Below are 21,188 nucleotides of genomic sequence, written 5' to 3'. Positions count from 1 at the left end.
ATCCAGGTGGTAGGATCTCAGTATCTTGGGTAGATGGCTTTAGCCATGTTTCTGTTATACTGACTATATCTGGGGAGTATTGAGAGATTAGAGTGTGTAGTTCATGTGTTTTGTTGTTTATGCTTCTAATATTTAGGTTTAGGAGGAGTAGACTGTTTAATGGCCTGGAGTTAAGTTGTGTTGTCTTGGGAAGCTGATGTGAATTGGTCAGAGGACTTGTATTGTTAGGTCCTGGGTTTGGGTGGATATCACCAGCACTCAGGAGCTGGTGATGGACATGATGCATTAATATATATATATATATATATATATATATATAGGTTTACTATCAAAACCACAAAATGCAGAACCTAATCCATTCATCTGTTCATGTTATGACTCATAATACAGATGCACTGCATATTAATTAGCTAAGTATGTTGAATGCCAGAGAGAGCTTTGCTTCCAGTTTGGCTATGTAAGTGCATCTCTTGCACCCAGTTTGGGTTTGTGAAGGGCCGATCTTGTCTCCTGAACCTGACTGACTTTGAATCAGTCTCCAGATCTGTGGATGAGGGTAAGGCGGTCCACACAGCCTATCTGGACCTTGCCAAGGCCTTCGACACCATCCCCCACTCTGGAATCATAGATAAACTTACTAAGCTGGGCATAAATCCCTACATCACTCAATGGGTTGCCAACTGGCTTACTGAATGAACCCAGACTGTAAAAGTAGCCAACTCCAAATCCAGCTCTAGACAAGTGACAAATGGAGTACCTCAGGGTTTAGTCCTGGGACCACTCTTGTTTGGCATCTACTTCTCTGAAGTACAGGCCAACACTAAGGGACTCTGGCTAACAAAGTTCACAGATGACTGCAAACTGGGAGCCATTATTGAATCCCCAAATTATGTGGATATTCTACAAAAGGGCCTTACAGAAACAGATGCCTGGTGCCAGAGCCATGGACTCAAGCTTAATGCCAAGAAATGTATAGTTATCCCCTTTGGAAAAAAACATGTACCCATGAATTATCACATAGGTGGCAGTACACTAAACATCGAAAGTGTGATGAGAGACTTAGGGACACAGGTGGACAGTGGTCTCACCTTCGATAACCACATCACCACAACAGTCAGGAAATCCTTCTATGTGGCACACCTCATCACTAAGGGCTTTTCATCCAGAAAAAAGGAGGTCATTGTCCCACTGTACTCATCCCTCATTAGACCCATTATAGAGTATAATGTCCCATTTGGTATGTACCTCATAAGACATCTGCAACAGCTGGAAAGGCCACAGAAATACCTCACTAAAGGAATCACAGGCCTAAAGCAGATGCCATATGCTGACCATCTAAAAATCTCCAGCTATGCTCTGTGGCATATCATCTACTCAGAGGCAATCTCTGCTTAACGTACAAGGCCATATCAAGCCCTGAGCTGTTGGACATGCTCCACTTAAAGAAATCGCAATCCCTCAGAGCCACACACTCCAGGAATATAAACCTTGTCATCACAATGAAAAAAACATGCTGGAGGGATAGGTTCCTGACCCATACTCTGGAATAGACTGCCCATACATGTCAAGCAGAGCACCTCCTTGGCCCTCTTCAAAAGGAACCTTGATGATTGGATGGGAGATAGGAAATTCACAGAAGCACAAACCTCCTCCAAAAAACACAAAGTTCACAAAAGAAATAGTCCGCTTTCCCGCACAATAAAGGGATTTCCTCCAAGACCAGAAAAAATATATATTCCTTCACCGATAGTTGCAAATAAATGAATTTATTGAATAGCAAACAGTTAAAACAGGATCAGTCCATCATGTACCATAAACCAACACCGGTAATCCATTTCTTGGTTTGGCTTAAAGTTAACAGCAAACAGAAGCAAACAAACAACACCACCAGCTCGTCTTACATGTTACTTAAAAACCAGAGATTGAGCGCGCTTTCGTCCATAGATTACTGGACTTCTTCAGAATCTACATGTTCCATTCAAATGAGCTCTTAAATACATTTCTGTAAGTATCAATTATTCCATTAACATAATTAATTATAATTGCACTTTGTTTTAAAGATATATATAGTTTGATAAAACCTGTCTCATGTGATACAAGCCGTTTAAAATGTATGTCTATATAACACTGTTACCCATACTAATATATGCATATGTCTATATGTGTTATTGTCATCCAACCCCTCAGTTTTTTTTTAAAAATGTATGCAAAATAATATAAATAAATACTATTAAGTTAAATTAATATGTCTGTTATCATTATGAAATCATTCAAAAATGTGTTGATATAAATATGTATATGTATGTATATATATTTACCAAATGCATAAATACATAAATGTTCTAAAATATATACAAAAATATAACCTTAAATATAAATACAGGTTTACATATAAATATGATTGAAAATATAAATATAAGTGTAAATAAATAAATATGTAAATATATATATATATAAATATGTATAAAAATATATGTAATGTAATATAATGTATATAGTTAATTGATTAAAAGATGTATATAGTAAATATAACAATAAATATTCATAAAACCTAATGGGACAATAAATTAAATTCATAAAATAATTGGCAATTGTCAACGAATTGGTCCACTAAAACTTGATATTTACATATATTTACATATATAGGACTAGATAGGAAATTCACCCCGGGGATCATGTCAGTTGCCCTGCTAGACAGGGGTCCAGGGAAGTAAATATTGTTGGAAGAAATAGCCAGGGAATTGTTATGGCTAGGCTTGTATAGGCCCTAGGGCCAATAGCCTAGTACCAGCCTATGAACCTATGTCATGCCAACAAATGTGAATTCAGCATTATTCAGCATCCTTTTTCCCCTGCACCTTTCACAACAGCATGGTAAATGAAATTGCATGAAATTTACATTTATGCAACCCCCATCATGGGAGGCAGCACCTCCCACACCCCTGATAATTATATATTCCAACTCTGAGATCACGCTACAGCGAGGAAAAGGATATTCCCCAGTCCGCACTGTACCATGATCTCTATCCATAATATCGACGACGTATCAGCAAACGCTTGGTGGCATTTGCTGCAATGGACACTCGCATAATTCAAGGTGGCAATACAGGAATCAGCCAGCTGATGTTCAACATTTGCATTTTTACTAAGCCTTCATTCTTTATTTTGATAGTAAACACACAAACACATACTCACACACACACACACACATATATATATATATATATATATATATATATATATATATATATATATGTTTATCATGGTAGTATACTGATCAAAACTGATGATTTTCAGACACAGACTGGGTGAGTCCATCACAGTAACAACTTGGTTGATAATAAGAGGGAATAATGACAATCTTTTTGAAAGAGAGAGTAATAGGTTCATAGGTGTGTACTAGGCTAATGGCCCTGGAGCCTTTATAAGCCTAGCACTGTGCCACCTGACATTAGTTCCCAGTGCCTCTGTCAAGTAGAGCTACTGGAGTGATCCCTGGGGTGAACTTTCTATTTTCCATCCACTCATCAAGATTTTTCTTGAAGATGGCCAGTGAGGTGCTCTGCTTGACATGTATGGGAAGTCTATTTCAGAGCACGAGGAATCTCTGGGTTATGAGTCTGCCCCTCCAGCATGTTCGGTTGATTGCAGTAATGAGGTTGAGGTCTCTACAGTGTGTGGTGGAGAGAGATTGGGATTTCTTTAGATGTAGCATTTCTAACAGAGCTAAGTCAGACATAGCTTTGTAAGTCAAGCAGAGGTCACCTCTTAGTAGATGATATGAGACAGAGAATAGCTGGAGTTTTTTGAGTCTGTCCATGTAGGACATGTGTTTAAGGCCTACGATCCTCTTCGTGAAGTACCCTTGTGATCTCTCCAGCTGTTGCAGGAATCTAATGAGGTACATGATAAATGAGGCATGATACTTTATGATTAGTCTAATGAGGGAAGAGTAGAGAAAAATGATGACCTCTTTCTTCCTGGATGCAAAACCCTTGGTAATGAGACGTGCCACATAGAAGGACATTCTGGCCACAGTGGTAATGTGGTGGTCTAAGAAGAGGTTGCTGTCAACCAGTGTCCCCAGATCTCTTATAACACCTTCAGTGTTCGGTGGGCTCCCATTAATGTGGTAATTAGTGGAAACTGAGTTTTTCCCAAAGGAGATGATGACACATTTTTTGGCATTAAGCTTAAGGCCATGGTTTTGATGGGTCTATATTATAACATCGAAGTCTTAAAACTTCGAATGTTATAATATCGACCCCAATTCATTGAATGCTTGAAATAGCGAAGCTGCAGAACACTGAATATTTTCCTAGGGAAAGTATTTGGTGGGCCGTTTCAGCGGCTTCACTATTTCCTCGATCGTGGTGTGAAGGCGATGGACTGGGTTTAGGTAAGTGTGCGAACGGACCGAGGTAAGGTGAGTGTGTGATAGTTAGTGACCTTAGGGAAAGGGAGCAGGTAAGGTGAGTGTGCAATAGTTAGGGACCATAGGGTTAGGAAGCGGGTAAGGTGAGTGTGCATTAGTTAGGGACCTTAGGGTTAAGGTTGGGTTAAGGTAAGTGGATAGCTAGTAGTGTATGTATGATTTAGTGTAGAGTTCTGTGAAGTGTGTATGTGTGGATTATGTATTTTGGTGTGCTTGTGCTGTGTGTGTGTGTATTCTCATAACAGCAAATTTTTCCCTTGGAAAAAATTTGCTGTTCTGAGTGTTTGAGTATCTCACATTTCGAGATTCCAAGGTCGAGCTTATGGTGTTCAACATTTTGGAATTTCGATAATGTGATATAGACCCAGTTTCAACACCAGTTATTGGTCTCAGTGAGGCCTTTCTGTAGGATGTCTGCATCATTTGGGAGTTAATAATGGCCCCCAGCTTGCAGTTGTCAGAGAACTTGGTCACCCAGAGTCCCTCCTTCTTGGCCTGGACTTCTGAGAAGTAGATGCCAAACAGGAGAGGAACCAGGACTGATCTCTGTGGGACTCCACTCATGACTGGTTGTCAATCTAACTTGGAGTCCACTACTTTCACACTGTGGGTTCTATTTGAGAGACAATTTGCAACCCGCCTAACGATATAGGGGTCAATGCCTAGTTTGGTGAGTTTATCAATAATTCCTGAGTGAGGAATGGTATCAAAGGCCTTGGCCAGATCGAGGTAGGCTGTATGAATTGCCTTACCCTCATCCACAGCTTGGGTGACTGACTCAAAGAAGTCAACCAGGTTGAGCAGGGATGATCTACCTTTCACAAACCAAACTGCGTGGGATCTAGAGTTTGGAGATTCCCTATATTCTTGTTAATTAGGTCCATGATGATGCACTCCATAGCCTTACATATCATACTTGTCAGGTTAATGGGGCGATAATTTCCAGGGTCTGTAGTCACTCCTCCTTTATGGAGAGGGATGACTGTAGCAGTGCTCCATTTGGTAGGGCCAAAGCCTGAGGTGAAACTGTGAGTGAACGGGGCACAGAGATGTAGTGCCAGTTCACTTTGTATTTCATGTAGAACACAGTCAGGGATATTGTTGGGTCCCATGGCCTTGGACAATGCCACTTTAACCTGTGCTGCAGTAATTCTGGGTGCCTGGCATTCTTCTGGTATTGATATTGGTCCTTTGGGGGGCGGTAAAGTTGGCACTGAATCTGTCGGCCACTATGTTGGCAATATCTGTTGGCTCAGTATAGGAGGTACCATTGTGCAGTAACTCAGAGCAAATCTGGGTATTGCCATGGAGATTCTTGATATAACTATAGAAGACTTTGTGGTTGCTTTTAGTGTCTGCCACAATTCTGCCTTCATAGCTGACTTTGTAGGTTATGATGCGGGATCTCAACTTTTTGTTGAAGCTAATAAGGGAACTTTTCCAGTCTTGGGACTTCACCTTTTTCTACAACAGTTTCTTTCTTCTGTTGTAGAGTTTATTAATGGCAGGGGACCACCAAATTGCCTTCCTATTTTTGGAGGAGAGTGTCTTGGTTCTGTTGGGTATAGCTAGTTCCATGCATTTATGTACATGTTCGTACAATGCATTGGTGTATTATTCGGCAGTCATGCATCTATTTTCCATTGGCATGGGTGCTGTGAAGTTAGCCACCACTGTTTTTAAGAGTCCAAAGTCAGCTTTGGAAAAGTTTTTCATAGTGGATACCTTTGCAGGGGGTGTGGGTGAGATGTGGATTTCCATGGTGATTAGTTTGTGGTCATATCTAACCAGGGAGGAATTGACTACTGGTGTAGAGCAATGGGTGCCCATGTTAGTAATAACCAGGTCAAGGATGTTGCTTCCTCTAGTGGGGGTAAGAATGAGCTGGTCTAGGGCATTGGAACTGATGAACTCCAGGAAACATTGGGCAGGTACATTGGCGCCTGAGTAGTTTTCCCAGTTAATGGAGGGGTAGTTGAAGTCACCTAGTATGAGAGTGTTGGGTTGGATCTTAATAATTTCCAGGGTGCTTAGGAATGTGGAGTGAGAGTCTTGGGATATGGTTGGGAACCTACAGCAGACAATGACTTGAATTGCTGTCTTACCCAATGTTAGTTGTACCAGGAGTATCTCAGATGCGTTATGCTGGGCTACTATTCTGGAGGTGTGCATGTCCTTTATGAATATGGAGACACTACTGCCTTTGGAGCTTCGGTTCATGTTCTAGGGCTGAAACGTGTGGAATGAGTTATAGCCTGGTAGTGCATGGGGTGCTTTCTGCTGCTTTAAACCAGGTCACCATTACAGCACAAATGTCAATGTTCTCCATCTTGAGGAGTGCTTTGAGTGAGTGCATCTTGAGATTTAGACTTCTAGCATTGAGCAGCATGACCCTCAGATTGCATTTATTTATAACTGTTTACAGTGGTAATTTGGTCTTTGGAACACCGCCTATAAGGCACTATAGGGTTGGCAAGAGCCTTAGCCAGTACCTGGAAACCCAGGGGTGACAGATGCAGGCCATCTCTGGCAATGAATCAAGGTCTGTCAATCATGTCATCCCAAGCAGGCAGATACTGGATCACCTTAGAATCACACCAGAAATTAGCCAATTGTAGAAGTCAAAAAATTTCTGTTTGTACAGTGGTATCATTCTGGTTGATGGTAGGATACTGCTCAGGGCTAGCATCATACCTGCCTGGGCCACATAATCTGAGAGCTCCACCATGTCTCTTTTCATGTAGTCCAGGAAGGTGCATCTCAGGTCATTCACACCCACAAGGACAATGACAGAGTTATACTTGTACTTGTTGTGCAGTGACCTGAGTGCATGTGTTATGTGTCAGATTCTGGCACCTGATAGACAGCTGACTGTTACCTTCTCTTTATTCAACCAAGTAAGTGGAACATCAGTGTACCTCACTATTGAGTCACCTATGATTATTGAATTGTGCAAGCTGTTTTGCCTTGGGGGCTTAGGTTGAGGGGCACACTGTGTAGGTGAGCTGTGTCTCTTGTGGTTTGTGCTGTGTTATGGTGGTTGAGTGCATTTCTGCCTTGGAGATATCTGCTATTTGGGTAGATTTCTATTGACAGCCTCCACAAAGGTGGGTGTGTGGTTTGTGTTTTTATGTGAGGACTGTGATGGTGGGTGTTCTGGGAGGCTATGTGTTTCATGTGGTGCAGGTGATGACCTTCTCCTCTTGACCAGCTATTCCAGTCTTGCTGAAGAGTGCATGGCTTCCAATTTGGAGATATAAGTGCATCTCTCACAAGTCTGGGTGTTGGGAGGTAAGAGGAGAGGGTTGTCTGTGTACTTAAGGCAGTTGCTACACTGCCTCAGAATGCCACAGTTCACCAGGTTAATAGGAGAAAGCACAGGGAACTGACCTTTAGACATGCCATGATGGATGGTCATAATTACTATGTACTGGAGCTGTTTCCTTATAGGACATCTAGTGCTGGCATTATACATAGTTTGGTAGCCAGCAAGCAGAAGAGACTCTGCTTCTCACTTTTCTGACAATAAAGCTCATAGAGAGACTAAAGGAAAATGCTTGAGAGACAGAAAAAAGCACAGCAGTTGACCAGAAGACTCAGGAGTATTTTGGACATGAACCAGAGTCTGGTGTTGGAAGATGGAGATGAATAGGAAAAAGACCAGCAACACTGAAATTAGTGAATAAATAGGAGACTGTACGGCATCAATCACATTTGTGGAATATAGCTTTGCAAGAAAAAGTGGCTGAGAAGACTGGAGTTTTACTGAGTTTGTTAAACTTGTAGGTGGGCTGTAAAGCACATATCCCACTTTATGTCATTAATGCATAGAAGAACATTAAAATGGGAAAAAAAACAACTCTAAGTAAAACATGTTTGTTCTTATTACTAATTGTATAAAACATTTCATGATATAAACTGCATGTTATATATAGTAAAGCAGCTGTATGTTTTATATATAGTAAAGCAGTTTTGTGTACTGTATAGTCAGTGTTATTTTAAATGTTTGGGGATGCTGTTTTCAATGACTGCTGTATGTGTTAAAGATATTAAAGTAAAATACTTTTTCAGTTGTAAGAAATATAGCTTTTGCAGTATAACAAGAGTAAAAAGGCTTGACAAAAGCAAGTTTGCTGTGAATATGCTGTGATCTTAAGCTGCTGGAGTGGGGGCGGGATATAAAAGTGCACTGATTATATTATATGTAGAATTAAGATATTTTCTCTTATTTTATAAGGGTGGATGTCTCAATAATGCTCTTCACTTAAGTTACAAACAAGTATTTTTTGTAAACAAGTAGGTTTGGAAAATAAGACAAAATGATGAAAGCCATGAAAATGCTACGTTTCTTACATATTCAAAGATGTTAGTTTGCTTTTTTTCACTAGCGAATGTTCAGTGGGAGTCAAGAAATCTGCAGATGGAGGCAGTTGTACATTCTGTTCGGACTGAAATTGACAAGGATTCATTGATGACTACTTTTACAAGGCAAGAACCCATCTGCAGGTGCAAGCAATTAATTTTGAGAATTCTGAGCATTTTTTGCTGAAGGGAATGCAACATTTAAAGGAAATGTGGCAAGCAGTTCAGTAAAAATAAACTATGAAATCCTGCCCTGAGCAGCATCCTACCATCACCCAGAATGATACCACAGTACAAGAAGAAAATGATTAATTTCAACAATTGGCTAAGTTTCTAATATCATTCTAAGGGGATCCAGTATCTGCCTACCTGGGATGACATGATTGACAGACCTTGATGCTTTGCCAGAGATGTTCTGCATCTGTCACCCCTGTGCTTCCGAATACTGGCCAAGGCTCTTGCTACCATTAAGGTGCTTTTTTATGTGGTGTTCAAAGTCCAAATTACCATTATAACAGCTACAAACAAATGCAATCTGAGGGTCATTTTGCTCCGTGCTAGAAGTCTAAATCTCAAAATGCACTTGCTCAAAGCACTCCTTAAAATGGAAAACATTGGCATTTGTGCCGTAACAGAGACCTGGCTCAAGGCAGCAGAAAGCACCCCTGCACTACCAGGCTATAACTCATTCCACACCTTTCGGCCACAGAACTTGGACCGAAGGTCCAAAGACAGTGGTGTTTCCATATTCATAAAGGATGTGCACACCTCCAGACTGGTAGCCCAACATAATGCATCTGAGACACTTCAGGTGCAACTAACATTGGGTAAGACAGCAATTCAGGTCATAGACTGCTATAGGTCCCCAACCATGTCCCAAGACTCACACTCCACATTCCTAAGCACCCTGGAGAATATTAGGGTCCAGCCTAACACTCTCATACTGGGCAACTTCAACTATCTCTCCATTAACTGGGAGAACTACTCATGTTCCAATACACTTGCCCAACATTTCCTGGAATTCATTAATTTGAATGCCCTGGACCAGCTCATTCTTACCTCCACTAAAGGTAACAATATCCTTGACCTGGTCATTACTAACATGGGTGATCATTGCTCTACACCAGTAGTCAACTCCTCCCTGGTTAGATCTGACCACAAACTAATCACCTTGGAAATCCACATCTCTCCAAGCACCTCTGAAAAGGTAACCACCATGAAAAACTCCCCCAAAGCTAACTTTGGGCTCCTAAAAACAGGGGTGGCTAACTTCATGGCACCCATGCAAATGAAGATCAGTTGCATGACCACCGAATCATACACCAATGCACTCTATGAACACGTACACAAATGCATGGTTCTCACCATAACCAACAGAACCAAGATGCTCTCCTCCAAAAAAAGGAAGCTAATCTGGTGGTCCCCTGCCATAATCAAACCCTACAACAGAAGGGGGAAACTGATGCGGAATAAGGTGAAGTCCAAAGACTGGAAAAAGAGCCTTATTAGCCTCAACAAAAAGTTGAGATCCCTCATTAAATCCTCTAAAGCTAGCTATGAAAACAAAATTGCAGCAGATAGTAAAGACAACCACAAGGCCTTCTATAGTTATGAAAAGAATCTCCACGGCAATACCCAAATTTGTTCTGAGCTACTGCAGAATGGTACCTCCTACACCAAGCCAACAGATATTGCCAATATACTGGCCAGTAGATTTAGTGCCAACATTACCCCTCTCCCCCCAAGTGACCAGTAACAATACCAGTAGATTGTCAGGCACCCAGTATCACTGCTGCACAAGTTAAGATAGCACTGTCCAAGGCCAAACATACAGCTTCTATGGGACCCGACAACATCCCTGGCTGTGTTCTACATGAACTACAGAGTGAACTGGCACCTCATCTGTGTGCCCTGTTTAATCACAGCCTCACTTCAGGCTTTGTCCCTACTGAATGGCACACTGCTACAGTCATCCCTCTCCACAAAGGAGGAGTGACTACAGACCCTGGTAACTATCACCCCATTAGCCTGACAAGTCTGATATGCAAAGCTATGGAACACATCATCATGGGCCTAATAAACAAGGATATTGGGAATTTCCAAACTCTGGATCCCACATAGTTTGGTTTTGTGAAGAGTAGATCATGCCTGCTCAACTTGGTTGACTTACTTGAGTCAGTCACTAGATTTGTGGATGAAGGCAAGGTGGTTCATATATCCTTCCTTGATCTGGCCAAGGCCTTTGATACTATTCCTCACTCAGGAATCATAGAAAAACTCACTAAACTAGGCATCAACCCCTGTATCACAAGGTGGTTTGCAAACTGGCTCACAGGTAGAACCAACAGTGTTAAAGTAGCTGACTCCAAGTCAGACTGTCAACCAGTCACAAGTGGAGTCCCACAGGGATCAGTCCTGGGTCCTCTCTTGTTTGGTATCTACTTCTCTGAAGTCCAGGCCAACACGAAGGGACTCTGGCTGACAAAGTTCATAGACAGTTGCAAGTTGGGGAATATTAACTCCCTAAGTGATGTTGACATCCTATAGAAAGGCCTCACTGAGACCAACAACTGGTGTCAGAACCATGGCCTTAAGCTCAATGCCAAAAAATGTGTCTTCATCCCCTTTGGGAAAAACACGGTTCCCATGAATTACCACATTAATGGTAGTCCACTGAACACAGAAGGCATTATAAGAGATCTGGGAACACAGGCTGACAGCAACCTCTTCTTTGACCACCACATTACCACTGTGGTAAGAAAGTCCTTCTATGTGGCACATATTATTACTAAGGGTTTTGTATCCAGGAAGAAAGAGGTCAGTGTCTCCCTCTACTCTTCCCTCATTAGGCCAATCATTGAGTACAATGCCCCAATTGGCATGTACCTCACTAAACACCTGCAACAACTGGAGAGGCTACAAACGTACCTCACAAAGAGGATCCTAGGCCTTAAACATTTGTCCTATATGGACAGACTCAAAAAACTCCAACTATTCTCTGTCTCATATTGCCTACTTAGAGGAGATCTCTGCTTGACTTACAAAGGCATGTCTGACCCAACTCTGTTAGAAATGCTACATCTAAAGAAATCCCTACACACCACATGCTCCAGAGACCTCAACCTCATTACAACATGCTGGAGGGACAGGTTCATAACCCAGAGACTGCCCATGCTATGGATTAGACTTCCCATACATGTCAAGCAGAGCACTTCACCGGCCCTCTTCAACAAAAATCTTGATGAGTGGATAGGAAATAGAAAATTCATCCCGGGGATCACTCCAGTGGCTTTACTCGACAGCGGCACTGGGAACTAAGGCCGGGTGGCATGATGCCAGGGTAATCCTATGGGCTAGGCTTGTAAAGGCTCCAGGGCCATTAGCCTAGTACACACCTATAAACCTATAAACCTATGACATTATGGGAAGTAAATAAGAAATAGCAGCCTCCCTAACAGTCGTATACAACAGTATACAACTTAGTTTTACTTAAGATAATCAGTGCACTTTTCTTAGGGCTAAATGTTAATGCTTTCTGAAAGCATACAAGCTGCTTTTTTACATCTGGGAGGGGAATACAGATAATAAAAGAACAGATAGAAATCAATGTAAGTGGGAACACAGAATGCAACATGCTGTTTAGCATGGATAACCTTAATTTTAGGTTAGCTAATGCCTATGGGTGCAACTGCCAGTGTTGGGTGATAATTCCAATCTAGAGAGTTAAACTTCATTTTATGAATATGTACATAATGTTGTGTGTTTGTTCTAAGTTAATATGGATGGGGCATGCTGAAAATCTATTTATTTTTGTTTGAGAGTTGTCATTAAAACAAAACATCTTGAAAAATGTGGCAAAGGTTCAAATGGAGATGAGAAGAAATTCTTGTTTGACTTGATGTTCTCTGCTTGAATACTGGTGATCTCTGCATTTGATTTTGGATTAGAGTTATTCATTTAAGGGTTGGTTACTATTCTTTTATCTTTTTCTTGCATTTTGTTTTGTTTTAAGCTTTTTATTCTTTTTGCAGTTTTAAGAGGTCTTGGCTAGGATCAGTTAGAAAATAATTCTTTTGCAGACAGCGAATAACATTCAGCTAATTAGTGGGAGGAGATGAAAAATAACATTCCTCATTTAACAACAAATATTTAGTGGCCTCTTTATTCATCTCTAGTGCTTGTTTGACTTGTTCTCTGACTATTGCTGATCTCTGCATTTATTTTACCACCCACTTGTTCTGCTGCTTTTGTGCTTAAAAACTTGGTGGCTTTTGAGTTGGCCACCCCCTACTATAAATCTGATTTGGACACTCCTTCCAGTCTCACTTCATCAACTCATTTTACTGAGAACTGAGGGATCAAATGGGTAGACCCCGCTTTGGCCTCTTAAGCTTGAATCATCTTGTCCCACCTTCTCACTTACAAAAAAATGACTTTATCCAGCTACATTTATTGTATTTGTGTTCCTAAAGTGTTCAATTGCATTGAATCGGCTGCATTTGTTAGAGCTTCTTAGTAGCCTGATTACATTGTAACTATCATTATATTAGTTCTGATTTAAGTACTTGGGTTCCAAACTAGTTATCTTATATAAGAAAGGTCTGTGGTCTATCCTCTTGTTTCAAGAAAGGTAGCTTACACTTTTCTGAGCTGGGAATTGTTGGTGAAAGCTTATTGTAGCTGTTATAGCAAGTGTCTTTGTTCTGATTTAAGCACTTGGACTCAAACCAGTTATTTTACCTTAGGAAGGTTTGTAGTCTACATACCTGTTGTGGCGGAGGATAGCCTACACCCTTCTGAGCTGGGAATTACTGGTTGACTGTGTATTGTGTCTGCTATTCCAAAAGTGTAGCTGCTCTTTTAATCTATGTAGATGCTGATCTATTGCAGTATATAATAATACATTAATAACAATATCCTAAGCATGCAATCAGCTGTGAGGGATTTGGGCACCCAGGTTGATAGAAACCTGACTTCTGACCATCATGTTGCTTCTGTTGTATGGAAAGCATTCTACATGGCCCACCTCATAAGTAATGGTATCTCATCCAGGGACAAGGAGGTCATAACATCCCTGTATTCTTAGTAAAAATAATAAAATAATAGCGGACCCAACTGTAGTGAATGAAAAAAACTTTAATAACACAACCACTGGGTTTCATCAAATAATGGAGCAGCGTATCATTTATACAACCTTTGACCAATAACAATGGTCCATTCATTTCATGTGTAATTAACAATTAATATGTATTGACAACTAAATGAATCACTTTAATAACATTAATAATTAATAATTCTATACTATAAAAGCAATGAAATTACTTCAAATTCATGAAATATATTAATAAATAACACTAATAAATGTTATAAAATAAATCCTAATAAAATATAAATATAAATATAAATTTAAATATAAAAACAGATATACTATAAATATACTTATACTATAAATAACATTTAATATTTAAAAACACATATTAATATAAATATAATATACATTATACCTACTTTTTAAATATATATATATATTTAATTAAATATTTGATTAAAATATATATCAATCTAGATTGTGTGTGCAATTAATTTTAACTTACTAGCAATTGATATTTGATCATTAATTTTTACATGCATTTAATCTCAATTGCCACAAACATTCCTTTAATTCTAATAAGGCATTCACATCACCCTCATTAGCCATGTCAGGTGGTATTCTGTCAATAACAAAAAACAGAAATTTCTTGAATTCTGGACACTCTGAACTATGCATATAAAGTGCATTAGTCGTTTTTTTCTTTTTTATATCCCAAGTATGTTCTACTATTCTTTCTTTTAATTTTCTTATGGTCTTTCCCACATAAAATGCTTGACAAGTTAGGCATATAGCCACATATACTACTAGTTTCATGTCCCGGACATAACTGTAACATATGGCCCATCTCTAATAAATCGACATGACCTGCAAAATCCACATTTATTCATTTGTGAATCTTTGTATCTTATCACACTTTCATAATATTCTTTTAAGTTTTTTCCTCTACTAAAAACTATTACTGGCTTACTACCTATTTCATCCAGGATTTCACTCTGTGTATTAAAAACAGTGTCCCATACTTCACTCATAATATTTTTTATTTCATAAGCATTGCTACTATATGGTACTACCATAGCATTAGTTTTTTGTTGTTCATTTTGAGTATAACATTTATCTTTTTTTATTGTCAATCCATATTTTAATATTGGCTGATATTCAGTGTGTCTCTTTTTTGAAATCTCCTTCTTAGTGTTCTGCAATAATTTATTGGGGTATCCTCTTTATTAACATGTCTATTAAGAATTCTATTTCTGTTACATAAATATTGTCCTCGCTAATCATTCTCGATAACCTAACCATTTGACCCTTTACTTTTGAAACTCAGGGTGACAACTATTATAATGCAGGTATGAATTTGAAAATGTTTTTTTCCGATAAATACTTGACTCCAATTTATTATTTTTCTTGTATATTTTGATATCCAAATATTCACCTACAAAATTGTTAGAATTATAGGTGAATTTTAAAAAATCTGTCGTGTGGTTCAGGTATTCAATAAATTCTGATAATTCAGCCTGACTTCCTTTCCAAAATAATAGCACATCGTCAAGAAACCTCAAGTATAAATCTATTTTTGACCAATACGTGCTACAAAAAACAAAATTCCTTTCCCAAGTTGCTAAAACTAAATTCGCATATATGGGGGCACATCTTGCCCCCATGGCCACACCTGAGCATTGTTTATAAAATTCACCATTGAATTTGAAAAAATTATTTTCCAAGACCATTTCCATCATTTCTGCCATTGTTTTCCTTTTCACTGTATGCATATTGCTATAAAATCTCAAACTATCTTCAAAATATTGTATACCTTCGTCTAATGGAATTACAGAAAACAAATTGTTAATATCAATTGTTACAATACTAACTGTATCAAAACTATTTTCATTTCCAATACTATTATTGTAATCTTTTAACTTTTCCAAACACTGCCACGAATCTTTAATAATGTGGCTAATGTTCTCCGTTAACTTACCACAATTTACATCTAAATAGTGTGCCATTGCTTCCATCTTTGATAATTTTGCAGACACTATTGGTCTAAAAGGGGGGTTACAAATATTTTTGTGTATCTTCGGTATTCCGAAGATAGAAGGGGTAACTGGTGACTCGACTAATAAATAATTATATTCTTGCTCAGATATTGTTCCATCAACAAAAAGGTCATATAATTGCCAATCTATTCTAGTATATGCTTTCACTATATCATATTTTGGTACTGTTTTGTATATAGTCTCATCGCTTAACATTTCATTCATTTTATTTGAATAATCTGTATTACTCATTATAACTACCCCTCCCCCTTTGTCTGGTTTCATTACTCTATATGTGCCATTTTCACTTAATTCCTTTAGACAAAACCTTTCTGCTGTTGTAAGATTATCACAGATATAATGTTTTTCATTCCATACTTTTCTAATTTGTAGTTCACATAACATTTCAAAAAGGTAAATTATAGGATTATTAGGTGGAATAAATGTGCTGGATCTCTTAAATGTAATTCTTTTATCATTTTCCAGCATATTTTTCCTATCTTTGAAAAACAATTTCAAATTCAGCAGTCTGGTGTATATTTTTAAATTCAACAATACCTTCCCCATATCAGGCTTATAGTTAGGTATAAATTTAAACCCCTTCTGAAACAATGATAATAAGTCATCATGAACATTTTTTCTGAATAATTATAGACAGAAAAACCACCATCCATAATCACTTCACATTCCAGATTCCTTACTGGAATAGGACATGTAATATCAACAGTTTTAAATAACAAATCATTAGAAGAATCAATCAATCTATTTTTATCAAGTGTCTCATCACGATGTGATGTAATTTCATCAGTACTTAAATTAATATAAGCTATTGAATTTTGTTTAAAATCAGTACAAACTCCTAATAAACTTATTTCATTTAAATCATCACTAATCACAATTTCATCTCCATTATTCTGTACAGCAAGCCTATTCATATAAACAGTCGCACTATCGTCACCATCAATATGTTCATTACCAATTAATTCTTTCACAACTAATAATTTCTCCGGTTGCTGTTCATGCAAACCGGTTGGTAGTTGTGTTGACCCTGCCGGTCCTGATACCGCTCCCTTAGGCGTTCTGACCTGCGCAGGACTGGCTCCTCTAAAAAATGTTCATTTTGGTTGTCAGTAAAATGGCGGTCATCATTAAAAGTCAATACATTATTGTCAAGTGCAACTGCATCTCTATAATTAGTTTTGTTGCTCACATTAGTGTTATGAAGATTCGTTTGTATCCTTTTAAAATCTCTAAAATGAGCGTATGCACAATTCTTTTGGTAATCGTCGCTGTCTCTCTTTAATTTTTCATTTTTGAAGTCAAGTCCCCTACTTACATACCTATTGATATCATCCAAAACATTGTCCAGCTTATATTTATTTTGTTCGTATAGTAAGTCTTTTTTTATGTTACAATCAAGTGTGGTTAGGGTGTCGCTCAACTTGGTAAGCTTACAGTTATTGTTTTTAATAATCAATTTAATTAATTCTCTCCCAGTGTTATCAAATAATTTAATTAATTCATTAAATGATTCACTGTCTCTCTCAAAACCAAAAGGTACCTTGAATATGCGTAGTCCTTTCGGGACCTATCCAAGCTCCAAGGAGCGTTCTAAAAACACGTTGTCCATTTGCAATGTTTTATATTTCCTCAGTGTTCGCTCAAAATCAGTAATTTGTTTAGCTAGTGTTTGCGACTCACCGGTACTGTGACCACTACCAAAGGACGGTGCTGATAAAAGATATTGGATTCCATTATCCTTACGTTTTTGTTGTTTGTTTCTTACAACGCCATTTCGCCCCTCACCAGCGTTCGAAGTTGAATTCGGTTTCGGTTTAGCGTGCTCAAAACTTCCTTCCACTGTACGCATCGCTTCCTCACCAATAGAATTCTTCGGACAACTGCTGGCTGTCGGATGGCTGCTGGCTGTTGGATAACTTCTAGACGTACCAGGAGTGGAATGCAAGGTGAAGATACGTTCTTCACTTTCAGATAATGAAATATTAACATTTTCTTCCAATAACGTATTGTCATCACGAACGTCAGCACCATTCTTATTTTTTATATAAGCTAGCATTTTTTGTGTAATTAAAAGCTGTTGTTGTAAAAGCTGCTCCATTGTAATGTTCTAAAAGTCCAAATTATATTAAAAATACACGAATTAATCCAACGTTTTCACGCTCCTCCAGTCGTCACCACTATTATACGTTTGGAACGATAAAACAAAACAAAAAACACATATAACTAGTAAAAATAATAAAATAATAGCGGACCCAACTGTAGTGAACGAAGAAAACTTTAATAACACAACCACTGGCCACAATGCGGGTTTCATCAAATAATGGAGCAGCGTATCATTTATACAACCTTTGACCAATAACAATGGTCCATTCATTTCATGTGTAATTAACAATTAATATGTATTGACAACTAAATGAATCACTTTAATAACATTAATAATTAATAATTGTAGTTATATGCTCTATACTATAAAAGCAATGAAATTACTTCAAATTCATGAAATATATTAATAAATAACACTAATAAATGTTATAAAATAAATCCTAATAAAATATAAATATAAATATAAATATAAAAACAGATATACTATAAATATACTTATACTATAAATAACATTTAATATTTAAAAACACATATTAATATAAATATAATATACATTATACCTACTTTTTAAATATATATATATATTTAATTAAATATTTGATTAAAATATATATCAATCTAGATTGTGTGTGCAATTAATTTTAACTTACTAGCAATTGATATTTGATCATTAATACCGGGTATTTTACATGCTTTTAATCTCAATTGCCACAAACATTCCTTTAATTCTAATAAGGCATTCACATCACCCTCATTAGCCATGTCAGGTGGTATTCTGTCAATAACAAAAAACAGAAATTTCTTGAATTCTGGACACTCTGAACTATGCATATAAAGTGCATTAGTCGTTTTTTTCTTTTTTATATCCCTAGTATGTTCTACTATTCTTTCTTTTAATTTTCTTATGGTCTTTCCCACATAAAATGCTTGACAAGTTAGGCATATAGCCACATATACTACTAGTTTATGGTGGCCCTTAACTGTAACATATGGCCCATCTCTAATAAATCGACATGACCTGCAAAATCCACATTTATTCATTTGTGAATCTTTGTATCTTATCACACTTTCATAATATTTATTTTATAACATTTATTAGTGTTATTTATTAATATATTTCATGAATTTGAAGTAATTTCATTGCTTTTATAGTATAGAGGTCAAGCCATATAACTACAATTATTAATTATTAATGTTATTAAAGTGATTCATTTAGTTGTCAATACATATTAATTGTTAATTACACATGAAATGAATGGACCATTGTTATTGGTCATAGGTTGTATAAATGATACGCTGCTCCATTATTTCGTTACTATGATGAAACCCGCATTGAGTGGTTGTGTTATTAAAGTTTTCTTCATTCACTACAGTTGGGTCCGCTATTATTTTATTATTTTTACTAGTTATATGTGGTTTTTGTTTTGTTTTATCGTTCCAAATGTATAATAGTGGTGACAACTGGAGGAGCGTGAAAACGTTGGATTAATTCGTGTATTTTTAATATAATTTGGACTTTTAGAACATTACAATGGAGCAGCTTTTACAACAACAGCTTTTAATTACACAAAAAATGCTAGCTTATATAAAAAATAAGAATGGTGCTGTTATTGGAAGAAAATGTTAATATTTCATTATCTGAAAGTGAAGAACGTATCTTCACCTTGCATTCCACTCCTGGTACGTCTAGAAGTTATCCAACAGCCAGCAGCCATCCGACAGCCAGCAGTTGTCCGAAGAATTCTATTGGTGAGGAAGCGATACGTACAGCGGAAGGAAGTTTTGAGCACGCTAAACCGAATTCAACCTGGTGAGAACAAACAACAAAAACGTAAGGATAATGGAATCCAATATCTTTTATCAGCACCGTCCTTTGGTAGTGGTCACAGTACCGGTGAATCGCAAACACTAGCTAAACAAATTACTGATTTTGAGCGAACACTGAGGAAATATAAAACATTGCAAATGGACAACGTGTTTTTAGAATGCTCCTTGGAGCTTGGACAGGTCCCGAAAGGACTACGCATATTCAAGGTACCTTTTGGTTTTGAGAGAGACAGTGAATCATTTAATGAATTAATTAAATTATTTGATAACACTGGGAGAGAATTAATTAAATTGATTATTAAAAACAATAACTGTAAGCTTACCAAGTTGCCTAACCACACTTGATTGTAACATAAAAAGACTTACTATCTGAACAAAATAAATATAAGCTGGACAATGTTTTGGATGATATCAATAGGTATGTAAGTAGGGGACTTGACTTCAAAATGAAAAATTAAAGAGAGACAGCTTACCAAAGAATTGTGCATACGCTCATTTTAGAGATTTTAAAAGGATACAAACGAATCTTCATAACACTAATGTGAGCAACAAAACTAATTATAGAGATGCAGTTGCACTTGACAATAATGTATTGACTTTTAATGATGACCGCCATTTTACTGACAACCAAAATGAACATTTTTTAGAGGAGCCAGTCCTGCGCAGGTCAGAACGCCTAAGGGAGCGGTATCAGGACCGGCAGGGTCAACACAACTACCAACCGGTTTGCATGAACAGCAACCGGAGAAATTATTAGTTGTGAAAGAATTAATTGGTAATGAACATATTGATGGTGACGATAGTGCGACTGTTTATATGAATAGGCTTGCTGTACAGAATAATGGAGATGAAATAGTGATTAGTGATGATTTAAATGAAATGAGTTTATTAGGAGTTTGTACTGATTTTAAACAAAATTCAATAGCTTATATTAATTTAAGTACTGATGAAATTACATCACATCGTGATGAGACACTTGATAAAAATAGATTGATTGATTCTTCTAATGATTTGTTATTTAAAACTGTTGATATTACATGTCCTATTCCAGTAAGGAATCTGGAATGTGAAGTGATTATGGATGGTGGTTTTTCTGTCTATAATTATTCAGAAAAAATGTTCATGATGACTTATTATCATTGTTTCAGAAGGGGTTTAAATTTATACCTAACTATAAGCCTGATATGGGGAAGGTATTGTTGAATTTAAAAATATACACCAGACTGCTGAATTTGAAATTGTTTTTCAAAGATAGGAAAAATATGCTGGAAAATGATAAAAGAATTACATTTAAGAGATCCAGCACATTTATTCC

Source organism: Protopterus annectens, chromosome 1.part1 (genome assembly GCF_019279795.1).
Source record: "Protopterus annectens isolate FY-2018-M chromosome 1.part1, PAN1.0, whole genome shotgun sequence".
NCBI classification, from domain to species: Eukaryota; Metazoa; Chordata; order Ceratodontiformes; family Protopteridae; genus Protopterus; species Protopterus annectens.
This window is presented reverse-complemented; position numbering follows the sequence as displayed.